The sequence below is a fragment of the Poromitra crassiceps genome (genome assembly GCF_964638095.1).
Source record: "Poromitra crassiceps genome assembly, chromosome: 7".
NCBI lineage: Eukaryota > Metazoa > Chordata > Actinopteri > Beryciformes > Melamphaidae > Poromitra > Poromitra crassiceps.
Window position 1 is genome coordinate 14,496,155 of NC_139628.1, and position 23,791 is coordinate 14,519,945.

General features: G+C 43.7%; 1 protein-coding gene across 5 annotated transcripts in view; it reads left to right on the plus strand.

The window, feature by feature from the left end:
• The window catches only part of LOC310780208 (protein NLRC3-like), a 200,205-nt gene that overhangs the window by 14,852 nt on the left and 161,562 nt on the right, over positions 1–23,791 (plus strand). For 3 of the 5 annotated variants that reach the window (XR_014552917.1, XM_083640785.1, XM_083640784.1), the window contains 2 exons: positions 8,882–9,051; positions 20,556–20,642. The gene's annotated coding sequence lies outside the window, so the exon portion shown is untranslated. The remainder of the gene's footprint in view (positions 1–8,881; positions 9,052–20,555; positions 20,643–23,791) is intronic. The other 2 variants (XM_083640787.1, XM_083640786.1) reach the window with 1 other exon arrangement.

A 23,791-nucleotide genomic window follows, 5' to 3' on the forward strand; every position in this document is an offset into this window, starting at 1 on the left:
TATATGATCAAACTTCTTAGTTCTAGTTAGAATTCTAGCAGCGGCGTTTTGCACGAGTTGTAATTTATTTGTGCTACAAAGTGGAAGGCCAGAGAATAAGACATTACAGTAATCGAGTCTAGATGAAACAAAGGCGTGTATTAAGGTTTCGGCATCCGTTGCATTTAGCAAGGGACGGATCTTTGAGATATTGCGAAGATGAAAGAAAGCTATTTTAGTGATGTCCTTAATGTGAGCATCGAATGACAGAGTAGGATCAAAGGTAACACCTAGGTTTTTCACCTTTGAGTTTGGAGTAATTACGCAGTTCTCAATGTTCAGACTAAGATCAGTGAGAAATGGAAGTTGGGTTTTTGGGCCAACAACTAGTAGTTCAGTTTTGTTGGCGTTTAGTCGTAAGAAATTATTTGACATCCAATCTGTAACAGCGATTAAGCAGGATTCAAGATTAGCGAGTTTAGAGCGATCGTCTGGTCTAATTGGTATATAAATTTGGGTATCGTCGGCGTAACAGTGGAAGTTAATGCCATATCTACGGAAAATTTCGCCAAGAGGCAGTAAGTAAACTCCAAAGAGTAAGGGACCCAGGACTGATCCCTGCGGTACACCAAACTTCACTGAGGAGAATGTGGACATAATATTTTTATATGAGACACAGTGTGTCCTATCAGACAAATATGACTTTAGCCAGGATAGGGCAGTGCCCCGGATACCTACGTAGTTAGATAAGCGGTCTAGGAGGATCTTATGATCGATTGTATCGAAGGCTGCGCTTAAGTCTAATAAAATGAGAAGAGAGGAGAAATTAGAGTCGGACGCGAGGAGAAGGTCATTGGTTACTTTTGTAAGAGCAGTTTCAGTACTATGGAGTGATCTAAAACCAGATTGAAAGGGATCGAGAAGTTTATTATGCGAGAGGTAGTCAGTTAATTGTGTCGAGACTACTTTTTCAAGAACTTTAGAGAGGAAGGGGAGATTTGAGATTGGCCTGAAGTTGTTAACTCATTCACTGCCAATATCTGACTGGCATTTTTGGCACAGGCCAAGTATTTCCATAATGTTTGGTCATCTTTCAAGACCCACAGTAAATTCTGTACTAGGACTACAGTGATGTCCAATACCTCGAAATGAAGATCTAAGTCTCTACTTTCATCCCCAAAAAGAAAGTTAGCTTTTAGCATGTTCTGTACTCTACTTATAACCCTTTTTATACACCCCATGTTCACCAAAAAAGCCTGTCTGGGAAGAGAAAAGGGAGAAAAAAGCATTTTTGTAAAAGGGCACAATCTCAGGCATAACTCACTCTCAATTCTTTTATTTTGAACTGTATTGACATCAGACATGTAAATATTATTCGTTAGGACACAAATGACAAAAAAAAAATATATATATATATATATATATACACACATGAAGTGCTTTTTTTTTTACATTCAACAATAGTTTACTCGGTGTGAGTGTGCAGACAGACAGACAGACAGACAGACACACCGACAGACAGACAGACAGACAGACAGACAGACAGACACACACACACACACACACACACACACACACACACACACACACACACACACACACACACACACACACACGATCCCCCTTTTAGATTTCTAACCCAACATAGGATAAGCAATAACCACGCCCTGTGGCGCTGGGATTGGCCAGGAGCAACACTGGAGGGCACGCAGCCCAGCGATTTCATGAACAAACTGAAGAGCTCTTGAGAAGGACAGCGGGCTGCTGTGAGTGCCTTCTGCCCGCTGCTGCCTAGCTGTTCCTGTGTTTATTTTTGATTTGTTCTGGTCCTCGTCCTCGTCCCTGTCATATCAACTCTGCTATTTGATCGTTCCCGTTTCCCCTCGGCTATTCAACACGTCCTCACCGCCCTCGCAAACTGATCGATCATTTCCTCATTCCTCCGATGATCAAACACATCTCTTGATTACTTTCTCCCGTTTTCTCATGGCTGGCACAGAGGAAGGCGACTCCAGCTCGTGCAGCGCGCCGAGGGCGTTTCAATGTAGTTTCTCCTGTCTGCACAAGGAAGCGTTACCCGTTTTGCTGCTTTTCCTCTCGCTCAATTTCAAAACAACAGCTGCGGTATGTGTTTGATCGCGTGCTGTCGGCTACCCTTTGAAGGCAGGGACCTGTGTCTGTGTGACAGGCTGGGCAAGTGTTTGCTGCAGGCGCTGCACCAATAAAAACAAAAACACGTCAAACACGTCCTTGGCGGGGAAGGCCATTGCTGATAACACGTCAAAGACGTCTTTGGCGGTGAATGAGTTAAGAACCTCAGAATCAAGGTTTGGCTTTTTAAGTAGAGGTTTGATTACAGCAGATTTGAAGGAGGCAGGGACAATGCCAGAGGAGAGGGAGCTATTGATAATGTTAAGTAAGGGGGGGCCTAGTATTGGAAGGAGTTCCTTAATCAACTTTGCAGGGAGAGGGTCGAATAAACAGGTTGTGGATTTAGATGAAAGTACAATTTTTGAAAGTGCATTTAGGGAGATAGTCTCAAAATTCGAGAGTATAGTACTCTCGTCTAAGGTTCTAAGGACAGGGCTAGGAGAGGGGTTAGCACCCTTTGTGAGTAATAGAGAGTTGCTAATTTCATCTCTAATACAGATAATTTTACGGTTAAAGAAGTCAAGGAAGTCATTAGCTGTAAATGGAGAGTTTGTATTGGGGGATGGTTTGCGAGTAAGATTTGCGACCGTGTCAAATAAAAATTTAGGATTATTTTTATTAGTGTTAATAAGATCTGATAGGTAGGAGGCTCTTGCAGCGGAGAGCATACATTTGTATTTTAATAGGCTATCACTCCAAGCTAGTCGATAGACTTCAAGCTTGGATGATCGCCATTTACGTTCTAGTTTTCTGCATATTAGTTTTTGTGCGCGTGTATCGTCAGTATACCAAGGCGAGGGTTTTTTAGGGCGACGGATTTTAGTACGTAGAGGTGCGATAGAATCAAGCGAGGCGAGTAGGATTGAATTAAATTGATTTGTGAATTCATTAATGGAGTCGATCCGCTCTGGGAGAGAGGAAAGCGGCCCCGATAACAAATCAGCGAGTTCAGTGGGAGTAGAACTATCGATACGCCGGGCGGTATAGGTATCGGCTAGGTTTGATTGCCGGAGGGGCAGGTCTATTTTAAATTGAATGAGATAATGATCTGACAGTGCTGGAGGGTAAATCATGACTGACAGATCTGAGACGTTAATCCCACGAGCAAGGACGAGATCAAGCGTGTTGCCGTTAGAATGCGTTTGTTCATGAACCAACTGAGCAAAGCCAAGGGTGTCGACTAAAGATAGAAAGGCTTTGCAGAGTGGGTCAGCTTTACGGTTAACATGAATATTGAAATCGCCAATGATAAGGATATTATCCGTGCGGGTTACGAGGTCAGAGAGAAAATTGGAAAATTCATCAAGAAAAGATGAATAGGGCCCAGGTGGGCGGTAGAGCATAACTAGGTAGAAGGCTCCGAGGCCAGCTATATTAGAGTGTCTCATAGTAAGTATCTCACAAGATAGGAGCTTATACTTTTGATCCTGCAGAAGACCTAGATTTGAGTTATAAATTAGGCCAACGCCCCCACCATTTCTTGACATTCTGGCAACATGCGAATTGTCAAAGTTAGGGGGGGAGGCTTCAATGAGTGGAAGAACAACGTCCGGTTTTAGCCAGGTTTCGCATAATCCCATAACGTCAATATTATGTTCAATGATTAAGTCATTGACGAGGAGGGCTTTATTGGTGATTGATCTGATATTAATGAATCCAAATCGAATAGATTTATCATCAATATTAGTTAATTTAGAGCATTCGATACCAAGAGTAGATTTAATCTCAATGAGGTTGGTGTTTGACGTTTTGAGGGGTGGACGAGAGCGGCGTGAGGGGACGGAGCGACGAAGAGAAACTGTGCTAATTTGAGAGATCGTGGTATAATACGGAGACGGAGCGGCGGTGGTAACAGTCGGATTAATAACAATAAGGTTTGGGTTAGGATATTGCAGAGCGTTTATGGGTCGGTTACTAGTAATAGTGCGGCGCGGACGGAGCACAGTCTGTATTGGATAGACTAAGTTAATTGAACTAGCAGACTCCATAACCGCACAAGTAGAACTAACAGGCTGTCTAGCAGCCTGTGGCCCTGCATGTTGTGGGTGAAACTGTCATTCAAGGATAGTAGTCTGGGTTTGCCGTAGGCAACTATCCAGGTTTTTTGATAAGGTGCTAGCACCCAATGGGGTAGGGTGGATGCCATCCATCTTAAGCATGCCAGTCATGCCTCTAAAAGAGCCCAACTTGGCTTCAGTCAGCAGCTCCAGGGCTCTTCCTGTTGTCGGGCACCACAATTTCTCCACATGATGGTCAGGAAATAGTTGGCTTTCCTCAATGAATTTCCCATTTGAGTCCATTAATAGCACAATCTTTGGTTTGGGGAGGGGGCTGGGTTGTGCTCGTGTTGGAGGAGGGGTGGCGGGGGTGCTGGGCTGGAGGGGTGGGGGGGGTGGGCTGGGCTGGAGGGGTGGGGGAGGTGGGCTGCTGGTGGGGAGGGAGAGGTAGGTGGGGTGGGGGGGGTGGGCTGGGCTGGGCTGGAGAGGTAGGCGGGGTGTGGTTCTGCTTTGATAGGGGGGAGCTGCATGCAGAGTGGGTGCTTAGGTGCTCCTGTAGGCTGTCTACATCTCTCTCTGTTCTTTTCAGCTTCTCCTTCACTAGAGTCAGGTCTTTCTTACAGATGTCTCTCTCTCTCTGAAGCTCTCTCACCTCGTTTGTTAGGTCAGCTAGTTTCTTCTCATAGTTGTCTCTCTCCTGTTGGGCGCTCCTCAGCTGTACTGCTAGACTGTTGTCCTGTTCTCTCATCTTGCTGGTTAGGAGTTCCTCTAGGTTGTCAGGCTGTTGCTTGTTGACCTGTTCCCTGAGCTGCACTATTTCAACCTCCAGTTGAGAAAACTGTTCTTTCAGTAGGGCCATGGTGTGGGTTATCTGGGTTTGGTCTGAGTGGGAGGGGGGGGCATGTTCTCTTTCAGGTGCTAACGCTGTCTTGGAGCAGCTGGGGGGCTGGGTGATGGTTTTGTTCTCCTCGGTAGTGGGCGGAGGGGTGGTGTTGTCTGTGTCTGCCTCTGGCTCGGGGGAGGGGTGTGGCTCAGATTTGTCTTTTCTGATAGTGCTTTCTCCTTTATGGTCTGGAAGTCTTTTTCAAAATGTCTCAGATTGCCCTGTACCATAGCAGTCCCGTTCTTATACAAGTTGACTGTAATCATGCGACTATCAGGGTCTTCAACCTCTTTTATTTTTAATTTCCAGCCATGTTGGATTCCCCCCCTTTCGACATGCTGGTAGTGGGATCGAATTGCTGTGTGCCATGCTTCTGGTTGGTCTGTGTAGAAGATGAGGTTACTCACATCACCGTTTTTGTAGGTGTCTGCAAATAGGCTCTCTGGCTTCTGCTGCATCAGCTTGTGTTTGTGTTGATTCCTGGTCTTGATGTTCTTGTTGGCCTCTGTAGGGTAGAGGATGAGCTCAGTACTCATCAGGGCCGGGGTCATGGTGCTGGTGGTCTCTGTTGTTCTGCTCTGCTGCTGTACCTGGTCGGTGGGTGGGGGAGGTGCAGCTATTGTCTCTTCTGTAGTAGAGTGTTCAGGGGAGGCCAGGTTGAAAAGTTGCCTTTCTTCTGCTGTGGTTCTCATGTTGTTTTCTTGTTGTTCTCTTGTTCTTCCTGGGTTTTATTTTTTTATTTTTTTGCCCAGATCCTTGTAGAAAGTTGCTTCTTATTGTTTCTTGTTGAGGTCGATGCAAAATTTAAGAGTTTATCCCATTTCAAAATGCAAAAGAAACTTGGAAGTTCAGGAGCTCATTTTGGCTGCTGCTGCTCCTGCTCTCGCTCTCACTCTCTCTCACTCTAGTCTCTCTCTCTCTCACTCTAGTCCCGAAGCGGATAGAGACTGAGAACTGAGTCTACTCTCAGTGAGGAGGAAGCTGCTGATGTGATGCTGTGGTTTTATGGGCATGACCACACCTCCACAATGCTTTTAGGCAAAAACGCGCCTATACGGAGATGTGCGCCGAGATGACGTGAAGCTCAGCGGGCTGACACGCCCACAATTAGGGCTTTGCGCGGCGCTATTCCAGCGCAAAATGGGCGCTAACGCAAAATTACCGCCATTGCGAAGATAGGGCCCTAAGTGTGCTTTCTCACTGGCGCCCAGGGTTGGGTAGGTTACTTTTAAATAGGAATCCCTTAAAGTTACTTGTTACTTGTTAAAAATTGTACTTAGTAACGTAATCCGATTACCACTATTTAAAAGTAAAGTAGGGATTACTTTCAGTTACTTTTGGATTACTTTTTTTTTTAAATCCAGGAATGTCCCATTGGGATACAAGATCTCTTCTTCCAGGGAGTCCTGGTCAAGAGTCCTGGCTAAAACCCTTATTTAACTAGATGAAGCATGTTTTACCATTGATAACCAGATAAGAATGTTTATACCAACATGAAGTTAAGGAGAATACAACAAGTTATTTTTAAGACCACTTTAATTTACGTTATGGGTATTTTTCATGATGTGGAGTGGAAGACGCAGCTTGTTGCTTTAATCTTGAAACACGACGTGAAACACTAAGTGAAAGTAAAAACCTCTCGCCCCATGCAGAGTTGGCATGCAGATTTTCCACTGCCTGGCAGCTCGTAACGTTCAGCTGACAGCCCCACACACAAGCGCCTTCCACATGGATTCTACTGAAAATATAATTTTCAGTAGAATCCATGTGGAAGACGCTTGATCTGTCTAAACACTGAGCGAACGTAAAAGTGAAATGCTTGTTATATTTCCATGACGTGGTGAATGCACTCGTGGGAGGAGGCACCACAGGCGCTGGTGCCTCTGTCATCATGTTTGCTGCCTGCAGCTGCTGCTGTTGCTCCGCCTCGCTCGTCCTCATCTGTCCCAGCATGCATTGGGTTTCTCCATTTCGCTACTAAATAGCAACCAAATGAGCCGAAATAAAGGTCGATCTAAATAATGTGTAATGGTAACACAACCTGCAATTGTAGGACATTTCAATATTGGACCAAATAAAACATCGAAATGAAAAGACCACCCTATGTGAAACATATATGTCATCCTGGGCCTATATATACCCCTCGTTGATTTAATGTTATTTAGATAAGTGACAGCGTAACGCGCTTCTACTGTCATGTGCTATACTGTGATGTGGGCAACACTGTTTTTTGTTGTTATTTTGTAAAATTAATGAAGAGGCAAGGGCGAATGTAATCCCGCCTGTAACGTCGTTACTATACCCCCGTTACTGTAATCTAGATTACACATCTTAAAATGTACTGTGACAGATTACAGTTACCGTTTTTTTGTAATCAGATTACGTAACGGCGTTACATGTAATCCGTTACTCCCCAACCCTGCTGGCGCCTTGGTACTGATCCCGAGCACACTTGTCCCCAAATTGACCACAGTTTCGGAACGTTTGAGTGTGAACGTTGTTCCGTTCCGCGTCCGGGCGCGAAACAGGGAACCGTGACAGGATCCACTTGAAAAGGTGGTCTGGGGAACGCTTTTGTGTGCCCAGGAAGGGAAGACTTGCTAATGTGAACGGCAACCGTTCCGAAACACATAGAGTCGAGACAACACACGGGTGGGGATACACTCCAGGCATAGTTGATGACGCAGGTCCACTCTGTTCTGTTCCCGAGCATGGAAGAAATGTTGTAATGTGAAAGCTGACCAGCGGGGGAGAGGGGAGGGGGCAATCGTGCGTGGAACAAAAGTTCCCAGTGAGTTCCCCTGGTGTGTTTCACTCTCATTTCCACCACAGATAACAACACAGTACGGCTCTACTCTTACTTGGCTTTACTCTTCATGACCATACACTGTTTACTTCCAACGCAAGTTTACTCACCTCCGCCCACAACTGGTCGTCATAGCGACCGCAACTCTGCCCTCCGTCCATAGCGACCGCATATCTGCCCTCCGCCCTCCATTTGCATAACGTTAAAATGAACACATGGAACTTTTAATAAACTGTAGATGGAAAATTAATGGTGGATGAAATCGCTTGGTTGTATGTTGAATGCAGGATAGGACGTGACTTTAGCTGTTTCTCAATAAGGGTTCTTGTGTGTTCTTGTCTCCCTGTGAAACGTCATCAGTCGCAGCCCAAGTACTATTCCAATGCAAAGTTCACATTTCCCCAAGAACGCTTAAAATTCCCGCATGTGTTCTCGACATGCCCACTTTACCGAGGATAAATTAAATACCCTTATTTAAATACCCTTATTTACACTCTCAATACCCTCAAGAACGCATCATCTCAAACTGCCAACAGTGTTATGTATGCTTGTGACCTAGCAAGTTCATTCTTCCAAGAACGACTAGCAAGAACGTTCTCCCCAAGAACACAAGAACAAGAACGCATTCTTGGTATTGAGAAACGGCCCAGATTTCTGAAATGAAAATCGGGGACATTTCCAGTTCGGCAGTCAATATATCATTAAAATATCCAATGTTATTATCTATGAAATAAAAAGGCGGACAATTCATGTATTTTGACCACTAGGGGTGCAATGGATCACAAAACTCACAGATTGGATCGTGTCACGGTTCTGATGTCACGGATTGGATAATTTTTCGGATCAGCAATTTTCTTTATTTAATTTTAAAATGTGCTACTTTGATGAAAGAAAACAACATTAAAATAGGCTATGCAAACAGTGCAGATGTTCTCATCATAGTGATATACACAAATACAAATAATATGAATTAAAATAAACAAATTAAGTAATAATTGTTTACTCAAAGAAATCGAGATAAATAAACTCCATTAGTAATTATTTGCTACTTTGACTCTGATGCAGACAGCTGATTGGTTACACGCCTATGCCACAGACAGGCAGAGAGACAGCTGGTTCAGCCCTCAGTCCCGAGTATGAGGGAAGGAGCCAGGGGCGGACTGGGACCATAATTGAGGCCAGGCCAACACACGTGGACACACATGAAAAATTTGGGCCATTTGAAGCAAGATTTGGTGAATATAATGCTAACGTGATGTTACATGTTACCTATTTGTTCACTAATATAATTAAACATTGCCTAGATAACTGCAAGTATAATATGAAGATGTAAAAACAAAAACATGCCTCTGTACAGAAGCTTCACAGCAAACTTAATTTAAGGAAGAGTGCAGTGTCCTGTCTTGGCTTGTCTGAGGTTAAATGTATTGTGCAGTCCTACTGATATAAAGCACAATGTGAAAGCAATAAGCATATAGCCTACATGTTTCACTTTATGCTCTGAAATTGTAGCCTACCTGAAGGTTCCTGATTCTGATAAGTTCAACACCACCTCCAGCTCTGCAGGAGCACCTGCTGCAGTGCTAGTGCTGCTTCTGCCTCCTTCTCCACTTTTGCGAAGAAAACCCCAAAAGTAATCCAACCCATACTTTCAGTTTCAAGATAGGCTCCTTGCTTTCCACCTCTCTGCACCTCTTTTCTTCTCCATTTTGGCACCATTGAACAGCAAGCCCTGCACACCCACGCTGGGGTCTCAGCAGCTTCTGACTGAAAAGTTAACTCATTCCTCCGTGTCTGGCTGCCTGCAGCCTGCCTGCCTGCAATCTGCGCAACTAGGAACACTTATACATACTGGCCTGCTGTTCAGTGAGTGGCCTGGCCTGCACACACACAAAAACATTTTTTGCAGGCCATGCCAGGCCAGGCCACCGGGCATCTGCCCGACGTGCCCGATTATGCAGTCCAAGCCCTGCGTACCACCCAGACCCGTCACAAGAGGGGTGCGAGGCCTTGTGCAAACCTCATGTGCGAGTCCCTTCTCATTAACATGCACACGCATGAATCATGTGCACGCACAGCAAGTCTAATCCTACTACACGCCAGCCAGTGGACATTGAAGCCTTCACAGCAAATACACTGTCATAGCTTTAGATCTTGATCTAGGCTAGGGATCTTGATGGCTGTAATATATATATATATATATATACCGTAAAACTTCAAATAAGGGCCCAGGCGTTTATTATGCTTAATTGACCCCAGGCGGTTAAAGGAGACCAGGTGCCTATTGGAATCTGGCGGTTATTTCTTTATTGCACGAAATTGACCCAGGCGATTATTTTCTTTTGCACAGAATTCCTGATCAGCAAAAACAGAAAGTATGAAATTGCTTATCTAAACCAGTGAGATAGTATTAGTACACCACAAGAGGCTAGGTACAGGCAGTTTAAACCAGTGAGATAGTACTTAGTACACACAAGAGGGTAGGTACAGGCAGTTTTGAACATGCCTAGTATTGTACAACGGACTGGAATGAATGGAAACAACTGATGGCCATAGCCTTCATCATCATCATCATCATCATCATCCAACTACGTTACGGTATCAGTTCATTGCTCTCCTCTTCTCCCTCTGCCAAAAAGCCATACCATATTTTAAACAAGTAACATTAGCCTACCGCTCACACATTCAGTTGTTTACGGTATGTTTGTGTGGAAAGATGTCAGCAACGTTAGTAACGTAGCTACCAAGCTAACGGTAACCAAACGGCACTCCAGCACTAGACAAAACAAGCAGACTTACCAAATAGGTAGACGCCAAGTTTCCAATACGTGTCCAGTATAATGGGTATAATCCATACTGCATGTATGATCGCTGTTCCGCTGAGAGGAATGCACTTTTACAAGGCACAACTTAACATTACATTAGCGTAAGTTGCCCACCGCTCCTGGTTAGACGGCGTCTCCAGCACGTTGCCTACAGGAATCCGTAGCATTAAACAAGGCTATTGGGGACTCGGCTCCTATTGGAAGTTTTACGGTATACATATATATATATACCGTATATATATATATATATAATCAGTGGCGGCTATATATATATATATATATATATATATATATACGGTATATATATATATATATATACCGTGTATATATATATATATATATATATATATATATATATATATATATATATATATATATATATATATATATATATATATATACACGGTATATATATATATATAATCAGTGGCGGCTCCTGAGCTTGAAAGCAAGGAAGGATACTCTCGCTGCCGAATTTTTTGTGTTTTTTTTTCTTTTGCAGTTTTAACACATTGACTGCCAGCCGTTTTTTTTTTACTGTAGGTAAGTTCTGCCAGAGGGTTTTTTTGAGGATTCTGGCTCATCTTTCAAGACCCGAGGATTCTTTTCTGCTAAGATTTTGTGAACACACAATATCTCAAAAGAACTAATAGAATGTGTGCTTTCTCTGTCTAAAAGAGTTAGTTTGTAGAGTTAGTAGTTATGTAAGCATTAGCAGTTGAATACAGCATGGTTTCAGCGTCTGAAAATTTATTCTGAGATAAATGGCTTTTTGTGAAATTCGATAGAACAGTCACTTTAACCATTCATTTTTGGCATCAGTAAGACGTCAGACATATCTAAACAATAGTTTTGAACAGTAATTTCCTCCATAACAGCAGGAAACCCCCCTCTCTTTCAAACTCCTCCCTCCGTGTGTCTTCTCCTCCTTCCTCCGTGGCTCTGCAGCGGGCATGTCACAAGCGCGTTGCTGCTGCTGCTGCCTGCCTGCCTGCGGACGCTCCTTGGGCGAGTCTTGATGGGCTCGCTCGTTTCCCGGGCCTTTGGCCGAGAGCTTTGATGAAGCTTCCGCAACTCTGGTCCCATTTATGCTCCCGTGCCTCAAAGTGTGCTGCACCCGCAATCCACCATGCAAATCTGCAATCCAACACCGCCAGCTCCCAGCGCAAAACCGAAAGCGCCCTCGCCAAGCCATTTCCCCGAGCCATTTCCTCATCCCGCGGCTGCTTTCTCTCTGCCCTCCCTCGCCCGGAGAGCAGCATCGCCACCCAGTGGGTCGGCAAAATAGACGATACACATTCAACACCTCCAATACTTGTACAGGAGACGTAAAAGGGCTTAATCGACGTCCCACCGTCAATTTTTTTTTTTTTTTTTATGACGAGATATCTCGTCTTTGGCACTCAACGGTTGGATTCTGTAAGCCGAGATATCTCGTCATTGGCACTCAACGTGTTAAGACAGATTTAGAGGAATATCTCATTTTAATTTAGCATTAGGATTAGACTGTTGTGATGTCATTATTCAGTGTTAACCATCAATAATTGTTCCTTTTCTCATTATTTCATTTGTCAGAGTAAATACTGTATATTTATTTTGAGATTTTTGTGAATTATTTGTGCTGTTATGGTTAGTATTAGCTTAGTTACTCACTTCTACACTAGCTTAGATTGTGTTACTTATGGATGGAATTATAGTGAAAATATATTATCCCCCCTTTTTGCTGGGGACCCCACTTTGAAAACCACTGGCTTATAGGCTACAACTGTTGTGAGAAGCTGGTGAATTTTTGCACATTTTCAATGCAGATTGATTAAACCATCTGCATTATTTAAACAAATATGATGGATTAAACAGCTGTCATCTGGTGCATTTTAGGCCCAGGAGAAACAGAGTTGATCTGGGAATAATTTCTGGCTGAGAAATGCAATGCACCTCAAAATAAAGTAAGCTATTTACAGTTAGTTTGTCAGTAAAAGGTTTGATGAATAAATACATCAAAACCACACCACTACTGTACTGGTGACAGTAGCTGTTATATATAGACAGGGGGAGTGACTATCAGCTATGTCATCAACGTAATACCAACTCTCGTTTAGTTTACTAAACTACTCGTTTAGTTACATTCAATTGCATGGAGGGGAAAGTTACGACAAATTCATCAACTTTGAAGCGTTATTTACCCCCCCTTCCCAACATGCTAGGTTGACATGCTTTGTCTCAATCGATTCCTTATTTCTTCTACTTTCATATGGTATAAAGATCATCACTCTAGCTTTAAAAATGAGCTCGCTGTCAGCCATGGATGTACCGGCCAAATTCAGTTAAAAAATGTGGGAGTTTAAGGTCGCCGTTTTTATTTGCAAAATAACAGGCTATGCAGCATGAAACATATTAATACAAAAAAAATAGCGCTGCTTGGTGGACCATTTACACGCCGAATTTACAAGAAGGCCCGGATGACTTGAACTTAATTTACTGACTTGCACATCCATGCCGTCTGTAACCGTGTGCAGCCGAGACGTTGCAGTATCCCAGTGTTTGCAGAGATTTCAGTCACCGCTCCGTACCGCGGCCGTCCGCTCTAAACTCGTGTTCGCTCGCGTAATACAATGCAACGACTGTCTGGCTAGTGAGCTAACTTACTGCTTGATAAAATGCAAATAAAAAGAAGAAGGGGAAAATATACTGCTGCTGTCGTGTAAATCTATCTATTACTGTCAGGTCATCACAGCAAAGTGGAATTTTGATGTCATCACTTCCTATAGTGGAGCTGGATTCAGCGTTGAGAGTCTGTGCCAGACTCATTCATCATTGGACAATACAATGTCAATCTTACCGATCTATCCAATCAACAACCAATTTGGTTGAATAAATTAATTGATTGATTGGTGAGGGCGGTTTAGGCTTCACTGTTCCCTGTGTTCAACCAATCATAGATTAGCTGAGATAAATTACCAAGGAAATGAAGGGCTCTATCGTTGCATCGGCCTATAAACTGCGCCCAGCGCAGCGCAGATTAGTGGGCGTGGACCAGCCTACTCAATATTTTGGTGTCAGCGCTACAGGTGGCCTTAAGCATTACAACCACGCCTTTTAAGCGTAAAATTATGCACAGTCTGCTCATTGGAGAAGTGCAGTATACGAATCACAAGCTTGCCTTTTAAGCTCCAATTCCATGGAGCGATCCAGTCCGGTCAGAAAGCCAAGCGCTCTGATCCCCCCCCCTCCCTTTCATCCCCGTCTGTCTCATATATTTTATTCCATATTATTATGCTTCTCAAACCAATCTGACTGCAGTTTAAATACTGCAAGCATGTAAATACGCTACACTATAGCAAGATCAAAGTGAAAAGAATGTTCTAAACGCATCGGCTAGAAAAATATAGCCTATCCCTATGTCATGATGAGATTAGATTGGTGAAATTTGGTCCAGAATTATATGGTTTTGCTACCTTTTCTTCTCCCCTGCTGCAAAGGTAGGATGATGCACATAAATATAGCCTACATTATGTAAAGTCATTGCATAAATGTGTTTTTATTGTAAAAGTAAATGTGAAGTAAGCCTAATCTTATTGGAGCGGAGCGGACATCACAGGACATCACAGTAGAACCATGTTACGGCTGTCTCTCACCTAAATCACGTTATATCTGCAAGGGATATATATACCACCATATATGTTTCACATAGGGTTGTGTTTGGATTTCTATGTTTTATTTTGGCCAATATTGAAATGTTCGGGAATTGCATGTTGTGTGAACAGAAACATTATTTCTATCTACCACTTTAGGCAATTTAGGCTGATTTGGTTGCTATTTATTCTCGAAATGTATTAGCCCAATGCATGCTGGGAGATTTCACATGTGTGGCTTTGTGCCTGTCTGCTGTCTGATGCGCGAGGGAGTAAGAGAGAGAGAGGGGGGACAGAGAGTGAGATGGTAGAGGAGAGCTCCGCGCAACCGGCGCACTTAATAGGCCTGGTTTTGAAAAGCGCTGCGCTAAATTAACGCCAGGGCGGAAGATATCGTTAGGCCGGTATTTAAGGCCGAAATGCCCATTGTGGCCTATTCTGGCACTGCGCCACGCCTCTTTGGCGTAAAGCGCATTTCGGGGCCTAAAACCATGTTGCTATCTTCCCGAGGCAGGCGCAAGGCATGTTTTTTTGCATTTAATGCGTTTTTGCGCCTAAGCCCTGTGGGAGAATAGGGCCTGCAATGCCCAAGGGGGTAATGTTATTGTAGCGTACCCCTGAGGGCACGACAGACAGACCCACTGGCACAGACTCTGTCTTTCGGCATGCCACTCTATATATATATGTGTGTGTTCACAGGAGGTTATTCTAGTGAGGGAGAGGAGGATGATCCTCCTCCATTTTTTAGAAGAGATTGGGGATTTTATATAATAATATTTTTTTTAATAAGATATCAATCAAATGTGTTTTTTGTGATGTGCGGACGCTCCTTTTTTCATTCATTATATTCTTAAAATGCTTGAACAACAGTGACACCTGTAGGGCACTGATGGAAAGGAGAGCTCCATGCAGACAGGAGTCTGGCCCGGCCTTGGATCGAGTTTTATATCCACGATATTCAAGGAAGCGCAGCCGATGGTCTAAATTGTAAACTGCAGTACACCCTCGCACCACTGAGCACCGAACCAATACATCTGGCGCTGTGGAGCAGTTGAACCCGAAATGACACAGCTGATAAGGTCCATTCCCCCTGCTGTCCCAGTCATTGCTCCAACCCCTCTGCCGATCTGGGGAGAGTTGTAGACTAGCACATGCTTCCTCTGATACATGTGCAGTCGCCAGCCGCTTCTTTTCACCTGACAGCGAGAAGTTTCACCGGCAGGACGTTGCGCATGGGAGGATCAAGCTACCCCCCCCCCTCATTCTCCCTGCCCACTAAACAGGCGCACCCCGACCGACCAGAGGAGGCGCTACAGTAGGTTTTTGACACATTGAAATGGAGGAAAGAGTAACAAAGTGGTCTACTAGCAGCCATGTGATCCTGCTTGTCTCCTTCCAGAAGGAGACGATGACAGAATCATCAGCGCACTTTAAGATGTATCTGCTCACAGAGCTGCTGCGACAATCAAGCTAACCAACAAAGCCATGTTATAAGGTTTCCTAACGGAGGCTTATGTCACCTGAAAACTATCTAAAGATCTAACAGAGAGAGAGAGAGAGAGAGAGAGAGAGAGAGAGAGAGAGAGAGAGAGAGAGAGAGAGAGAGAGAGAGAGAGAGAGAGAGAGAGAGAGAGAGAGAGAGAGAGAGAGATGATAAAGGTGTGGGGAGAGAGAGAGAGAGAGAGAGACATGATAAAGGTGTGGGGTAAAGAGAGAGAGAGAGAGAGAGACATGATAAAGGTGTGGGGTAAAGAGAGAGAGAGAGAGAATTTCAAAACATCTTTATTGCTCAAACAATCAATTAATTTCTATGACGCCATTTTCAAGAAGCATATACGGTAACAAACAGTACAGACATAAATCAGCTCAAAAACAGACCAAACGTCAGCCCATCTTCCATAACTGAGCATAAAACATCATCAAGACACCATATATTCATAAATTCTTCCAGATTATTTGTAATACTGTAGAAATTGTAATCCACTTTCAACCTGGCTTTGACCATTCTGACAAAAATTGTTTTTACATGAAAGTCCAAAGAACCCTCTACTTTATTCCTTCTGCTAAAATAGATAGCCATCTTTGCTTGACCCAAAATGAAGTTAAACAATTGACACTTCACTCTTTTGTTTTGACTGTATCTGTATCCTAGGATGAACATCTGTTTAGAAAAAAAATCCCCAAAACTCCTGAACATCTGCTTTAGCATCTGAAACAGAGGACTCAGTCTACCACAGTCTGAAAAACAATGATAAACTGTTTCTCTTTGTGAGCAGAAAGGACAATTATCACTTACAGTGGGGTTAATAACAGAAACAAAAGCATTGACAGCCACAATACCATGCAGAATTCTCCATTGCAAATCACCAGCCCTTTTTGTTAACGGTGGTTTATATAGTGCTCTCCACACAGGTTTGACCTTATTTTCAAGCCCGAGATGAGTTCTCCAAGGAGTGTCATCCCGGCCATTTAATTTGTTCTTATTTAAAACCTTCACCAACAATTTGTACATAGTTTTACCTCCTATACCATCCAATGTGTTTATAGTAACTTCAGTGGTTTCTACTGGAATCCCCCCAGACTCTGCTGGAACCTCATTGGACTCCAACAGCCGACCAGTACAGTACTTAAAATCTGGAAAAAGTGTTAGTACAGGGAAAGGATCATCCGCATTTGGCTGACAGTGTCCATCACAGTATTCATTTAACAAGGAGAACTCAGCCTGTGTCAGCTCACCCTTCCAGATATTGAGCAGATGGTCTATAACCCGGACAGATCTGACACCCAGCCGAGATGCCAGATCTGTAGCATTGTCCACATAGTTCGACCACGTGTCTCAATGTGACGACTCCCACTGAGCAAAAACACCGCTGCACAGAGGTTCCCGCCGCACGCTCTACGTTAAAACGGGTGCCGTGCACAACTGGTTCTTTCAAAAGCCAAGACAGGGGAACACAGTTTGTCGGTCTCTGTTTGTGGAACATCTCCCATACAGTGAACAATACATAATAAAACTTAGGAAGATTGCACAGTTTGTAAGCACTCAGATCCATCAGAAACAAAGGTTCAGCGAGACCCAATTTCCCACCTCGGCTCAGTATAGCTTGGGCTATGGGTCTCCAGACGAGGTCTACAGGCCCGACGAGCAGTGGCGTGCCGTCCATTAGGCGAACTAGGCAAATGCTAGGGGCGCTTGAGCCGTTAGGGGCGCAAGAGAGTTTTTTTTTTTTTTTTTTTTACAAATACTTTTTCATGATTATAGACCTACTATTATTTTACAATAGTAGACAAAAAATAAGCACAACAATGTCTTAAGTCTTTAAATAATAGTGAAATCATTTTTCTAATTCTGGCTTTCTGGCTGCCTGGGCTGCAGCACTTTCACCATGGTCCCTAATCCATACCACCCCACCCCCTGCGCGGCCGCGCCCCCGTCTTCCTGCTTGGATCTTTTTCCCAGAGTGGGGGAAGGCCCAAGGGAGCTGGAAGGTGGGTGCTGAGGGTGCTGCAGCACCCCCTGGTGGCAAGAAATGGGATTTTCGAAATTGTTGGATTTGGCTGTCTTGTGTTTATACCACCAACAAAATGCATTAAAAAAACAGTTTGTGCTTCCCAGCTCTAATCTTATTTCATACGCTCTCTCTTCAAAAGTGTTTGATTTTCATCATAAGCTGGTTTTCCATAATAATAATAATAAGTTCAGTGTTTATGCCTCTGTTGCTGTCTGTTGTAGTGTAAAACGACTAAAGGGAGAGCAGGTGCTTACATGAAAGTGAGTGAGAAAAGGAGAAGATACTGAATAATGACATCACAACAGTATAATCCTAATGTTAACACATTAAGTGCCATAGACGGTTTAACTCGTCTTACATAATCCAGCGCTTGAGTGCCAAGGACGAGTTAACTCGTCTTACATAAAGATTTTTTTTTTTTGACGGTGGGACATCAATCAACAACTTTTACATCTTCGAGATCACTATTGGAGCAAGAGAATGTGTATAATCTATTTTACCGACCCACTAAGTGTTGACAGTGCTCCCCCAGGCGAGCGAAATCAAAGAAAAAACTGCCGCGGGAGCAATAGCCATTCAAGGAAATGGCGAGGCGATTTTACAGTAATCCATTCCAGACTTGTCTTGCCCGAGAGCGGCCGCGCACCGGCAGCAGCACACAGAGAGCGGAGAGCGATTTGCAAAATACATTATAGGTGAAACACACTTTGAAACACCTCAGAAAGGCCAGAATCAACATCTGCCCATCGCCCACGCCATTCAAGGAAATGGCGAGGCGATTTTACAGTAATCCATTCCAGACTTGTCTTGCCCGAGAGCGGCCGCGCACCGGCAGCAGCACACAGAGAGCGGAGAGCGATTTGCAAAATACATTATAGGTGAAACACACTTTGAAACACCTCAGAAAGGCCAGAATCAACATCTGCCCATCGCCCACGCATTCCCCGGCCCATCTTGACTCGCACAAGGAGCGTCCGCACGCAGGCAAGCAAGCAGGCAGGCAGGCACGCAGGCAGGCAGGCAGGCAGCAGCAACGCGCTTCTGACACGCCCGCTGTAGAGCCAGGAGGAAGGAGGAGAAGACACACGGAGGGAGGAGTTTGAATGAGAGGGGTGTTTCCTGTTGTTATGGAGGAAATTACTGTTCAAAACTATTGTTTAGAATGTCTGACGGTCTTACTGATGCCAAAAATGAATGGTTAAAGTGACTGTTCTATCGAATTCACAAAAAGCCATTTATCTCTGAATAAATTTCCAGACGCTGAAACCATGCTGTACTCAACGGCTAATATCTACATAACTACTAACTCTGCAAACTAACTCTTTTAGACAGAGAAAGCACACATTCTATTAGTTATTTTTAGATGATTGGTGTTCATGAATTCTTAACAGAAAATAATCCTCGGCTCTTGTAAAATGAGCCCGAATCCTCAAAAAAAAACCTGGCACAACTTACCTACAGGATGAAAAAATGGCTGGCACTCAATGTGTTAATGAAATATTCTTCTAAATATGGATGAAAGTCCAAAAAACGTCAAATTTTCTAATGCGAGAATCCCTTCCTTACAGCACCTCCCTACCTAAAAGTACTTCCAGCGCCACTGGGGAAGGCCGATTCTGAGCCTGCACTGCAGTGGTGGAATTAGCTGCGATATCATTTTTATTATATTTTCTTTGGAGGGGGGGGGGGGGGGGGGGCACCAGCAAAAATCTTGCCTAGGGCAACAACTTGGATAGGCACGCCACTGCCGACGAGGAGCCTCTGGATGAACTGGAGTCGGAAAGCAGCACCCCTGCTGGGCAGGTGAACGAGCCCCTGTCCTCCCTCCTCTTTTGGCAGGAACAGCACACTTTGCGGGACCCAGTGCAGACGGTCCCAGAAGAAATCCACCAACACTGCCTGTATCTTAGCCAACAGACATGCTGGGGGGTCCACACATGCTAGTCGATGCCATAACATGGAAGACACCAAGTTGTTGCATAAGTATGCGGCCTCTGAAAGACATATTTGGCAGAATCCATTTCCATTTCTTGAGACGTCCTTCAACCTTCTGCAGAACATTCTCCCAATTTTTGCACAAAAAATAATCGTTACCAAGATAAACACCAAGATATTTAAAACCACCCTTGTTCCAAATTAATCCTCCAGGCAAATTAACCTTCCTGGGCATGTTATCACCAATTGCTAGGCCTTCACTTTTCCCCCAATTAACCCTAGCAGAGGATATTGCACCAAAAGCATTAACAGTTTCAACAAGGACGTTAATATCATTTTGATTTTTAACCAGTATGACAACATCATCAGCGTAAGCAGACAATTTAAAAACTTGGTCACAATCAGGAAGGCCGCATTTACCCACTATGCTTCTGCTAGCTGGAACAAACTGCCTGAAGACCTCAGATCTGCCCCAACTTTACTTACTTTTAAAAATAGACTAAAGACTTGTATGTTTACCGTCGCTTTTAACTGCTGACAGCTGTTTTTTAGGAGATGTGTGTGGCCTATAAAGGTTCGAGTCCAACTATTATACAAATAGCCTTTCACTGTTTGCACTGCAGTGTTTCTCCAATACAGGACAAATTGCATCCCATATCAGTTCAATACAGGACACGTCTTTTTGTTAACAAATACGATTCGTGCCGTATTTTAAGGGACCCCTTACCCCTCTGGTCACAACTTGTGATCAGATAATTGTTACCAGTGTACCACTCCAACTCACTGCCACCCCCCTGTTCACTCCCCCTCCCCCACATTTCCTGTATCTTAAAAGCTGTAGGTGATCTGACAACAGACTGACTCTTCATTGAAACCAGGCCAGATGTCCATTCCATATCAATAGGCACATAAGGAATTGCAGGTAAGATCTATGTAATGATTTGGATAATATTGCGCTCTTTTCTGTTATTGCACTTATGGGAGAGAAAACAATTACAAATTAATTACAAATTGCAAAAATTATCCTATAGGTCTGTGCATTTAAGCATTGGTGAGGGCGGGCTATTATGAGTTGTCTTCCACAGCCAGGTTCTTTAGGTCGCTGTATCGTTACAGTCTGTCAGTAACACAACCAGACAACAATTAGTTTTAACAATTAGCTCAATACACAGAAAGACTCAAGAACTCGCACAAGAACTCTTAAACCCGCGGATGGGTCCAAATCTCCCCCTGCCCACCGACATCAGCTGCCCCAGCACCACCAGCAATACATTTATTTTTACCAATGACGTTCACTTGATGACAAAACCCATGTCCGAAAAGCAACAAGCAAGCCCTCCAAGCTAGCCTGGAAATAGTGAAAATATAGTTTGACAGCTCCAGATTAAATCCTTTGAAAACTACCGCTGCGCGTCCATTTCCTCATCACAACCACAATATCATAAACTCCTCCCTCCTTGTCCTTCGTCTCGTCTCCTGGTTGGTTTGTATTCGCGAATGCTTGGAAATATCCCACCCACAACTCAGCTAATTGTGATTGGCTAACCCCACAACTCAATGGAATTCTGATTGGTTAAAACACCTGTCGTCAAAATTGTCGTCCCCATGTCATGACCAGAGCCAGGTCTTCGCAAATGGTTGCTCTCTTGCTGTCAATCAAATACCATTTGCTGGTGGAGGCTGGTCCAAATATTTAACCCCATATTTGCTGAAACAAAGTGAGTCCAAGATCATAACAATTTAGGGACATTATTACTGTTATTTGAGTGAATAAAAACAAATAAATAAAAATACAAATAATTGATTAGGGGGGAAATTATTTTCTTTTCAATTTCTTCTTGGGCCTTCACTGAATACCGAGAAGGCCCAGATGATTCCCCACTGTAAGTTAGTAGAAGCACCTTAAAGTCCAATCTGGCCTGAATGGGGAGCCAATGGAGACTGATTAAGATCAGTGTTATATGATCAAACTTCCGAGTTCTAGATAGTATTCTAGCAGCTGCATTTTGTACAAGTTGTAATTCTTTAGTACTGCAATGTGGTAGGCCAGAGAATAGGACATTGCAGTAGTCCAGTCTAGATTAAACAAAGGCATGTACCAAGGTTTCTGCATCCAAAGCACTTAGAAACGGACGGATCCTTGAGATATTACGGAGATGAAAAAATGCTGTCTTAAGCCACTTTCAGACATAATAACGATTGGATTTATATAGCGCCTTTCCAAGGCTCAAAGCGCTTACACAGAATCATTATTCGTTCACACCATTCGTGCCAGTGGTTCAGAAGCGTGGCAGCCACACATTGGCGCTCAACGGGCCCTCCAAACCACCATCATCATTCATGTCTACATTCATACCAATCATACCAATCATACCATTCATGTCTTACATTCATACCAATCATACCAGGCAAGGAGGGTTAAGTGTCTTGCCCAGGGACACAACGATTAACAGCTGGGAGGGAGCGGGGATCGAACCTCCAACCCTTGCGTCATTGGCTGACCCGCTCTACCTCCTGAGCTAAAGCCGCCCACATGAACTCCGGAGCCTTCCCCTGCGCCTAAGCCGGATGATACGTGAAGTGTACCCTTTCAGACATGAGGCATGTTGCTTTCATACTTGTGGAGCACCTCCAGGTGTAGAGTAGAGAGGGGGCAGAGGTGGGGGGGGGATTCGGGCCATGACGAGACAATGGGGCGTTGTAAAACTGAGCACACAGCTGCACTTAATGCATGCAAGACAGCCGTCTGCTACAGCCTTAATGGTGAATCACATTCAACAAACTAGCACGACATACTCTGATAACAAGTTGCTAAAAATAGCCTACATAATGGGCGATAATTGCTCACTAATGTTCGTGCATATAATCGTTTGCATATAATTGTTTGCGCATAACGCTAATTAATGAAACAACCCTACAACTCAGCCCAGATGCATCGATTTCCTCAAGTCTGATGTGGTGAGAGTTCAGTCCTAAAATGCATCAATCCTACTAGAAATATACAGAATACAGGAAGCTAGACGTTTTTACCTTCAAAAATAAAAGCAATTATTTATTACTTGGTAAACAAAAAAACAGAACAGTCAACATACGGGTTAAAATTGACTTTTAGAAGGCAGCAGATATTCTTCCAGCTTATCTCTGTTCTGTATCTTTCGGATTACACACACAAAAACATTACACATGCATTTACTTTATTTAATTGCCATTGTTGCGAAGGTTGTACCCGGAAGTTTCCGTTTTATACTGACTGACTTGACACTGCTTGGATTTGGTGTTGACATTTTGCGGTTCTTCTGCACGTATCGTTCACAAACGCTGTGTATAATAAACGTGAAATCAAAGGCATGAGCGCAACCAGATCCAGATATCTACCTAGGGATATCCAATACTGGGAAGCAGGATGACCTTCGCGTCCAAAAATGCTCTAGTTCGAAGGTGGTGTGCTGCGTGAAGCTTTGCAGAAATAGATCAAACCCAGCGTTTCAATCAAGCAACACGTAGCCTGTTGGCTGACACATGCAGCAGCTCCAGCTTCATTTGGGAAAAACTGAAACTGCATGATGTTTGTGCACTTGCTCATTCACATCGACTATTTATTTAATAATAATCTGTCACGCTGTCTGCCACTCACTGAGCTGGCTATTTGACGGAGCTCTGGAGGGGAGGGGGAACAATCTGCCCCTGATACTAGGGCTTGAGGTTGTCTTATGTCCGGATAGTAGGAGGGTCGCGGGAGCGCGCATAGCTCACCAAAATGTGTTCATACATACACCGCCACCCGGATGCCCTCTAGATAATTCCCAAGTTCCAAGGCATGTCTGAAAGCGGCTTTAGTGATTACCTTAATATGAGTGTCAAATGAAAAAGAAGAGTCAAAGGTCACACCAAGGTTTTTCACTGGTGACCTAGGAGTAATTATGCAGCTGTCAATATTTAGACAAAAGTCAGAAAGGAGTGGTATTTGGGTTTTTGGACCGATGACTAGTAGTTGAGTTTTATTGGCATTCAGTCGTAGAAAATTGTGAGACATCCAATCTGTAACAGCAGCTAAACAGGATTCAAGATTTA